This window comes from Callorhinus ursinus, unplaced genomic scaffold (assembly GCF_003265705.2).
Source record: "Callorhinus ursinus isolate GAN/ISIS: 27379988/994484 unplaced genomic scaffold, GSC_fseal_2.0 scaffold128, whole genome shotgun sequence".
In the NCBI taxonomy this organism is placed as follows: Eukaryota; Metazoa; Chordata; class Mammalia; order Carnivora; family Otariidae; genus Callorhinus; species Callorhinus ursinus.
Genome location: NW_027397190.1, coordinates 602,023 through 612,044, shown reverse-complemented (window position 1 = coordinate 612,044; position 10,022 = coordinate 602,023).

Below are 10,022 nucleotides of genomic sequence, written 5' to 3'. Positions count from 1 at the left end.
ATCCATCCATCCATCCATCCATTCCCACTGAGTTGACATGTTTTGCGTGTATTTCCTCACTGACATTTCCCCACACAGCTGATGCTGAGATTCTGTCATCATTCTACAGCAGAGCGTCTTAAGCCCAGTAAGGCTATGGCTCACAGGGTCGGGGCAGGCAGGCCCTGAGAGCAGCTCCACTGATTTAATTAATTCAGGCTCTGCCTAAGTCACAGTCAGTAAACTGAGACAGCACTGACTATCTGGCAGGAAGAGCTGAGCAGTGGAGGGGGAGGGACCCAGAATAGCCTGGGGTGGAGGGGCTCTGGGCTTTACTGTCTCAGGAAGCCCGCCTTCCTTTCCCTGTCCCCATAGGCTGCCTTAGTCACAGGGGTCCCTAGAGCTTGCTCTCACCTTCCACACCTCACCCTCTCTCAGGCCCCATGAGTGCTCCCTGCTGGGAGTCAGGGACCCGTCCTGCTGCCCTTCCTGTGGTGGCGAGATTTAGGTTTCCTTGTGTCTGCTGGTTGTCATTTCCAGGTAGATATGAATCCCGACCGAGGGCAGCTGACCCCGCAGGCCTGGCTCCTTCTCCCCTCGTGCCCTCATCAGGTGCCCTCAGCCAGGCCACCCTCCCATCCTGGATGCTGGTGATGGATGGCCAGCGTCCCCTCAGCTTGGATCTCCTATTACTTCTGGAGCCAGAGCAAAGCAGGAGGTGGAGACTTAGCCGCCCTGCCTGGGGCTTCCGTGAGACTAGAGGTCCAGATGGCAGGCCCTCAGGGGAGGGGCGGCCCTCTGGGTGACTCCCTCATGCTGCCCACGGGGGCATGGGTGCCGTGCTGAGGGGGCCGCACGGATGGGGCCCCCATCAGCAGGAGCTGAATAGACAACACCCCGGGTTTGTAGCCTGAGGTACCAGCTGTGGTTCTTCATTTCCTAATTTCTCCATGTTTTCCTGTTTGTCATTCACAGCAAACCAGACGCTGTGTTTGTGCTTGGGCCCCAAGCCTGACACACTGAAGTAGGCGTGTTGGACCCTGGGGCTTGGCGGTCTTCTGAGGAGAGACTTGGGGAGCCTTCCTTACAGCCCGCCCCCTTGCCCATGCCCTGGTTACTTCTCTGCCTCGAGCACCCCCAGGGCCTGCGACCACCCAGAGTCAGATCTGCCCCAAGCTTGTCACGTCCCCAGGCTGGGCTTAGGGTTAGGCGGCAGGGCGTCTGGTGGGCCCGGCACTGACCAACCCGCTCCCCCCGGGACTGAGCCGAGTAAGGTTTCCCTGTAATTCACAGAGGTGGGAACAGCTCCACTGAGCCTGCAAATCTGAAATGTGCCGATTTGTTTTTGTAAAATAAAAAATGGCCATAGTCGTATCTCTGAGCTGGGGAAGGCCCTGCCTGTGTCTTTTGGGGGGTTTGACGGGGGTTTGTGAGGTAGGGTAATATGGCAGCAAGTTTGAAGATGGCAGTCCAGGGACACATTGGGGGAAAACCTCCAACGACAGAGTTTTAAACTCCACTAACCCAGAAACCCATTGACCAGATCATCTATTTCCTGATTACTTCAATAACGAAACATTTCTGGAATATGCTTTGATGTCTTGTGATGAAATCCCAGGCCAGTGTTTCTTCAGTGAGGAGTGGGGGTCTGCTCCTGGCAACGCTGGACCTGTGGTCTCGCTGACTGAGCAGGGTTGCTGCCGTGAAGGAGCCACACCCAGGCTAACGGGGTGGACCCGGGGGAGGCCTGGCTACAGAGAGCAGGCCCAGGGGGTGTTGGCGGTGAAAAGGCGGCCGGCGGAGAGGTGAACTAAGAGTCAGGTTTGGACCCCAGAGCAGGAGGCAGTCTGGTTGTGGACAACGGTCAGCCGCAGGTCACAAGCTGAGCCAGGGTCAGAGGGCATTCTCATTAGAAGCATCTGTGTTTGTGTAGAGAACCCCTCGCCTCCAGGAGGAAAGTCTGGTTTTGTTCAGCCTGCAGGACCCCTCCTCCTCCTTCAATAAAGAAATCATCACCCACGGCTGGGAGCCTGGCTCTGTAGTCCAGGGCCTGGAGCTGGACCAAGATGACTGCACGGAGGGGTTTAGAGGCCCCTGGGGCATCGGCTGAGCAGACAGAATGGTCACATCTGGTGTCCCTGCTCAGACTTGGGTTGAGTCCCAGGTGGGGTCTGAGTGCAGAACTGGGGCCAGGGTGGGAAGGTATTATTACAGAAGAAAATGGGCACCAGGTCCTGTCCTTGAGGACACCAAGAAGTGCAGGAGAGCGTGCCAATGAGGGAATGGTGCAGGACGGTCTCTCCCGCTCACAGGTCAGCCACGTGAATGGGCATCGCCAACCGCAGTCAGGGACAGATGGCTCCATACGCGTCCTTCTTCTTCCTCCATTCGCCACCCTTTGAAACCCCGCGCAGAATTGCAGATAGGGAACGGTCTTCGGGGCTTTGGGGGGCCGCTACAATGTAACCATTTGTGTCTTTGGTGTTTCAAAGACGCGACACGCCCTGCTTGCCGCTCCTCTGGGCTCGCCAGCCTCACTGCCGTCTGGCGGGTCTTAAACCCCAGTTTTAGGTCTTCAAGGAGACTCATTTTTGTCAAAGAAGTGCTGTTGTCCGTCATCCAAAGTTGACCCCTTCTCTCTGTGCCCTTAGAGTCAAAGACTTTCCTGACAGAAGAGCTCACGTTGTCGAGGCCACATGTCCATGGCGACTTCCATTGGTAACTGGTCCCCAGTGCGCCGGGGCTCTGTGCCAGGGACACACCTGGGGAGTTGGGGAGGCAGGAGTGCTTGGGGCGAAAGCCAGATTGACCTGAAGCCATCGGTGGAGAAAGGGGAATCTGGGGTCAGGGCGCTTTGGGCCAAATGGTGGGAGCTGGGTGTGAGGACAGACCCCTACCCCATAGAGTCCTGGGCCTGGGGGCTCGACAAAAACACGTCAACAGCGAGTGCTTGGCTGCGGTTGGTGGCCAGGTGTTGATAGGACGGTGACGTGCTCTCTGGGACGCTCTGCACTCAGCGTGCCCTAACTAGACCCATCAGTGCGCGCTTTGTTCATGAAATAAGGGTGTGTTGCTTCCCATCTTTTGTCTTGGTGGATGAGCAGTACTTTTTAAGCGCAAAAGTTGTGGTTTGCAAAGCAAATTTACCATTGCTTGCAGCAGGGCTTGCACTGAGATATGATCTACGTCATCAACCTCCTGAGGCCAAATTTCAGTTTAGCTTCAAATATAAGTTTAGAAAATTGAAGTCCTAAGAGCTCACTGTTTAAATTGTAAACACTTTAATAAAAGCCCCCAGGAGCTCCTCGAACCTAAATGCAGTGATAGTAGATTTAAGAACTGAAAGAAGCAAGGCTCTCCCTCCCTGACCCTCCTGGCCTCCCCTGGACCTTGTCACGAGCTGCACTCAGATGACACGAGGGGCATTAGCCTAGAGATGCCACCCCCTCGATGGGTCAGGGACACTCCTCCCACCAGGTCAGCCCAGTTCCTCTGGATCACTCTCTGGAGACACATGTCCAGTTGCTTTGCTTTGGGCCAAAGAGAGAAGGCCCAGAAAGGGTAAGTGATGTCCAAAATCACACAGCCAAGGGCAAGAGTTTTCAGAGATGGAGCTGGGGTCTGTGGCCGTTTGCCTGACGTGGCCCCAGCTCTGATCCCAACACCTCTGTGATGAGTCCGGCTGACCCATTCTTCTCATGCTTGTGACCACGATGTGCTGGCTGGTTGCACATCACTTCCTTATGTATCGTGTGTCCCTCAGGAAGGAGCGACCAGAAGCTACACGTGCCTGCCACACAGTCAGCAGGTGCTCAGCAAACACGAGCTGAAGGATCCAGGGAGTGGACGGAGCCCCTGTGTCACAATGGAGAGGCCCAATGTTGGGGCAGCTCACTGCCAGGCAGCCCCACCTGGAAGCCAGCCTTTGGTTTTGGCACAAACCAATCTGTGTAGACTCCACTGAAATGCCTGTGTCTCTACTCCTGAGTCTGTGGAAGGAGAGCTGGTCTCCAGGCTCCCTCATGCCCTCCATGCGGTCACTCTCAGGAGGAGCTTCCAGTGCTCTGGGAGTGTCCCAGTTCAAGCCTGTCCTGTCAGGGTCGTCCCCTCAGAGTTGTCCCCTCAGGGTTGTCCCCTCAGAGTCGTTCCTTTAGGATCATCCCTCAGGCCTGTCCCCTCAGAGTCATCCCCTCAGAGTCATCCTCTCAGAGTCATCCCCTTAGGATCATCCCCTCAGGCCTGTCCCCTCAGGCCTGTCCCCTCAGAGTCGTCCCCTCAGAGTCGTCCTCTCAGGGTCGTCCCCTCAGAGTCGTCCTCTCAGGGTCATCCCCTCAGGCCTGTCCCCTCAGGGTCATCCCCTCAGGCCTGTCCCCTCAGGGTCGTCCCCTCAGAGTCGTCCTCTCAGAGTCATCCTCTCAGAGTCATCCTCTCAGGGTCGTCCCCTTAGGATCATCCCCTCAGGCCTGTCCCCTCAGGGTCATCCTCTCAGAGTCGTCCCCTCAGAGTCGTCCTCTCAGGGTCGTCCCCTCAGAGTTGTCCTCTCAGGGTCATCCCCTCAGGCCTGTCCCCTCAGGGACATTCTCTCAGAGTCGTCCTCTCAGGGTCGTCCCCTCAGGGTCATCCCCTCAGGCCTGTCCCCTCAGAGTTGTCCCCTCAGAGTCGTCCCCTCAAGCCCATCCTCTGGACCAGAGCCACCACAGCTGCCAGAGAGAGAGGTGTAGGGGAGACCCTGCACTCAGGGCCATTCTGATGGTGGATGGAACCTCAGAGGAAAGGGGACTCCAGGAGAGGAAATGGTGGGGGTCACCATTGTCTGTGTCCCTCTGAGCTTGAGAGAAAGAAGAAAGTCGACCCTAACCCTAACCCTGGCACCCACTGAGCCTTCCACACGCCGTGGGAAGCCCACTCTGTCTGAAGGGCACGATTCCGCGTGCGTCAGCCGGCTGTGAGCTCGCCCCGGAGCAGGGAGGAGGAGCCCGGGGCGAGCAGCGCTGTCCGGCCTCAGAGCAGCGGCTCCCAGGCAGCCAGAGGCCACTTGGCACCCCAACTGCAGAGCCAGCTGGAGCACCCCCGAGCGTGTGCAGAGGCGCCCGGCCAGCCCCGGCGGCCAGCTGCGGTTTTATTTAGCAAGTGGAACAGTCTGGGCTCCTGCAGGAAGGCGGCTCTGCTCCCGCCGTGGAGAGGGTCTCCTGCCTGCTTCTGTCCTGACTTCCCTTACTGCAGTTACAAGAAGGTCCTCTCAGAATTAAAACCACTGAAGAAACAATTACTGAGAGGAATGCACAGACTCCCCGGTTCACGGGTTTGCTCAACACTTAACGGAGGACGCCTCCCAGGCACCGTGTCCACTGCTGGGGAGACGCAGCGCCTGACCTTCCTCGAGGCAGCGGGATCACAGCGTCCGCTCTGCTCTCGTGGGAACGTCCACTTGGTCTTACCAAGCGCTGCTGGTTTTCTTTTGCTCAGAGGCAGTGACGTCAGGCCTGGGTCTTGCTGGCTTTGCCCCGATTGGCCACAGCTGCCTTAGGAGTAACCCTGAAGTGGGCCCTGAAGCAGTCCCGGTGCCGTCCGCAGACGGACTGGCCGGGGCTGAGGGCCCACAAGGGGCCCAACGGCTCCAGGGATTGATGATGCTTGGTACCTTGGGCCAGAGAGGCCGCCAAACGGTCTTACAAAATGTCACCCTGGAAATTTTCCTATGAGCGAATTCCTTCAATTTTGAAATGGGAAGTTCTAGGCCGGTGTGGAGGAGAACTGTGCTGTACACAGAGGCCCCAAGAGTGCAGGCATGTCTCTGGGCCTCCAGACACAGCACGTAAGAACTGGAGGTCCACGGGCAGACTAAGCACCCCGTTATAAAATGTGTGTGTTCAAGGGGCACCGCCCCAAGGGCTCAGGACCCCGAAGCCTGGAGCCGACCGATCCCATGGGAGAGTGGAGGGAAGGAAAGGTTTGAACAGAGGGCAACATGGGGACGACAGATGCCGAGGTGTGGGGGCCAGCACGCTCACAAGGAGGGTGGGCTGCAGAGGCTGGGGGCCAGACGCACTTACAACCCAGTGAAGGGAAGGGCGGGTTCCCCAGACGGCGAGCCCGGATAAGGCATTTGTAGACCTTTCTCTAGTGGGGCGTGTAGGCTGGGCTGTGGCAGGGAGACTGGGGAGGAAAGGCGCCACAGGCAGGCGCCGAGGGTCTCGGGGAGGAAGAAGCAAGTCGGGACAGTCCTAACAAGAGCTCGGTGTGCCTGGGCCCTGGGTGTAGACTCCTTGCGGCGGCCGACACCCACGCATGGCTGCTACGCGGCTGCAGAGATGGGCCCTGGTGCTCCTGGGTCCTGAGGCAGCCGGGCACCTGCCTTCTTCCAACAGGGGGCTCAGCTGCTCCCCGTGGGCAAAGCCAGCCCGTCCGCTTCCACCCAGTGCTCTGGCCTGGGCTCTGAGTAACCACAGTTGTGGGATGCTCCTTGACCCTGGCGTCCTGCCTCCAATCTCGGGGCCCAGCAGGCCCTCTCTACCTTCCACCAGGAGTCCCGGGTGCCAAATGCCTGCCCGGATTTGGGGGGCGGGCATTGTTCATTTCATCTACTTTTTGCTTCTGCTTTGCCTATTGATTGTCACTTGAATTTCTTAACTATTCTTCCAGCACCGCCTGTTGAGACCTGCCCAGGAACTTTGGCAAATTAATTCCAATTAGCACGATTGCAATCCCTGTGGGCTCCCTGTCTTAGCCCACGCCCAGGTGCCTCCTGGACTGTGAAGGGCGATAGGGAAAGGGCGGGAAGAGGGAGGGTTCGGCGGAGGCCGTGTGAGTGTCCTGGGGCCGCCGCACCAAAGTCCCCACCCTGGGCGGCTTCGGCAGCAGACGTCTATCAGCTCCCAACTGGAGGCCAGATGTGGAGATCGGTGTGGGTGGCTGGTTCCTTCCCAGGCTGCAAGGGAGAACGCGGTCCAGGCCTCGCCCAGCTTCCGGTGCTTGCCTGAAATCCTTGGGGGTGCCCCCATCCCTGTCTGTGTTGTCACATGGCCTTCTCCCACACACAGTGTGTGCATCTCTCTGCAAATTTCCCCTTCCCTTAGGGACACCCCTCCTACTGGATGAGGGGCCCCCAACCGAAGGCCTCGTCTTCACTAATCGCACCGGCAATAACCCCGATCTCAAGTAAGGGCACATTCTGAGGACCTGGGGTGGGACTCCAGCACAGGCATTTTGGGGCGATGCAGTTCAACCCCTGACAGGGGTCTGAGGTTGGCCTGCTAGGTTTGCTCTCCGGGCTGATGGCCAGTCAGTCAGGCGCGTGCTCCTGGCGGGCCCTCCCACTCCATCTCCCCGGTTGGATTTGACCTATGTGCGGGGTTTCACTCCTCCTGCCCTGGGACCCAGAGCCTCCTGGGTTCAGTCCTACCGCCATCATCCTTCCTTTCTGTCCTTGTTGCTACCCATGGAGCTTTTTACCACAAAGCAGACTGAAGCTAGTCTGGTTTAAACAGAAGACGATCGAACATGAGTTTATTCTGTAACATGATCTTCGTTTAAATCTCATCTGATCTAAGAAAAGTGACTAGTGAGACAGGACTTCTCTCAAAAAGTGCAGAAACACAAGCTGGCTGCTGGCTGCCTCGGATGGGTCCCTACCACCTCTGTGCAGCCTGGGCTTCTGGGCCCATGTGCGCCCCTCCAGGAGCAGGTGCACACAGGGGTGGGGCCCGCTCGCTCACACTGGGGTTGAAGGAGCAATTCCGTGCACCTGCTGCAGTGACCCAGCAAACCCCTGGCTCTGTGGGTGGGGCTGGCACGTCCTGGAGGCCCAAGTTGTGTTTTCAACCCCTGTGCGCCTCCCCGGGGGGATGTGGCCTGAGGCGTCCGGCAGCCCCTACCGGTCTGCTCTCCCACGTCCCACCCTGAAAGTCCAAGGAGCCAGCCTGGCCCGCCTTTCCGGGCCGCACAGGACCGGCTTCCCTTCGTTGGCTCACCAAGTACAATGATGGAAAAGGCTGAAGAGAAGGTGGCTTTTGTCCGGGCGGCTGGGCTTCTGTCGCCAAGACCACCTTCCTGTGCCGCGTGAGTGAGTAACTCCGCGTCCAGACAGTGGCACGTTCCCAGCATCCCCCGGGCCGCACTGCCCCTGCCTCTGAGGAATGAGCTGGTGTCCCCAGAGCTCCCCGGGCACCGCACGCAGATCATGAGGCTCCGGAGAGCAGTGCCCATGACTCAGCCGGGGAGGAATGTGCTCCTTTGGCCCGCGAAGCGAGGAGCTGGTGTTGGCATCCCCTCTCCTCACACGTGTGTGTCCAGGAGAGGCCGCCCTGCCGTCCTGCTTCCGTCCAAGGCCGGCCGCTAAGGACCGTGGCCAGGGTGGGGCGAGCAGTGGGAAGGGGCTGCAGCGGGCCCGCCCCTCAGGCCAGACTCTGAGTGGAGCACCCCAGCAACACCTGGGAGGTGGGAGAGAGACATGGAAATTCTGGGTAGATTTTGCCAAAGGCCATTTGGGCTTTTGTCTTGTGAACTCCAGGTTAGATAAAGCAAGCCGCTGTTGCTGCTGGTGATGGGGCTGAGTTTCAGCCAGTCACACCTGGGGAGACAGCTCGGGCCCAGGTGACGCATGGCAGAGGGCAGCACCCCCTGAGTCACCAGTGTGCATCCCACACCGGCCCAGCCCTGGGGACCCAGCCTGACCCAGGCTCCCCGTGGGGGTGCCAAGAGCACGTGAGGCTACCCCACGGATCTTGGCCTTCCATGGCACGGGCGGGCTCGATACCACGTCAAACAACCCAGCCAGCGTCCTTGAATGCTGAATGAACAGGCAGACCCCCACATGTGGGAATGTGGGTGCAGAGCTGAAAACAGAGGCTGAACCTGTGCGGCACATGCTCCCAGGGGACCTGGGCTCAGCCCAGCCCGGCCGTGGCCGTGGGCCGTGAGACCACAGTGCTCCACGTTAGCTGGCGGTAACGGTTCACCCCCACCACTCACGGTGACAAGGCCTGATGTCCGGACCCCTGCAGGTCTGTGCCTGAACAGGACGTGAGTGAGCACTCATTTCCCCACCCCCTTGTTGTCCCTCTCTGTCTGTGGCCTGGCGCCCCGTTCCTGCTGCCGTGGACTCAGTCAGTGACGAGCCCAGAACCCCGAGGCTCGTGCTCCGGGAGCCACCACCCGGCAGTCAGACGAAGACACATGGGCTGACGATGCACTGGAAGCCTTCGCGAGCGGCCGGGGGGACGGACATCAGGACTGTCCCGGATGCCTGAAACCTGGCTTTGAGGTTAGCGCAATTCCGGGGGCGCCGTAGGAATACCAGCTCCCTGCCGACTGCTGATTCACGCCCATGAGTCTCCAGATCCTGTTAGATTCCCTCACGCGAACACACGGCATAAGCCGCCTCCTGGCCAGACGAGGAAGGCGGGCCGGCCGTCGCCACCAGCATCGGGATGATTAGAAACAGAACGAGGCTGTTTCTTGCCTCAGTTTCGCGTGTTGTACAGTTTGGCCTCAAAAGCCCCAGAAAGAGCCCAGCCAAATCGGCAGGTGGTAACTTCTGAGCCCCCGGCGGCCAGCCGGGTGGGCACCCAGGTGTCCGGGCATGTGGAGGAGACGGGGTTACCCTCAGGGGGCCTCCTGTCTGGTCCAGCTCTGCCAGGACCACCCCCCCGACGCACGTCCCCAGGGGCCTCACCCAACCCCGGGGAGGGGCACGGAGATGCCCGGGCCGCGCGCTCCTGAGCCACGCCTTGTTTACCCTCTCGAACGCGGAGTCGTGGGCAGGAAGCGCATGGAGATCATGTGGTCCTCCGGCTCCTGATCCATCCCCTGCATCCTCGCCCCGCCCCACCCCTGCACCTGCCACCCCGGCCGGCTTCGAAGTCGCCTTGGGTTGCGATTACATGGGGGTGCTTCCATACCGGAGTCCGGCCTCCCTCACCCCTCCACCCCAGGCAGGTGTCTTTCCCTCCTCCCTCCCCTCCCTCCTCCCCCTGCTCCCCTTTGCTCCCCCTCCCCTCCCCTCCCCCTCCTCCCCTTTGCTCCCCCTCCCCTCCCCTCCCCTT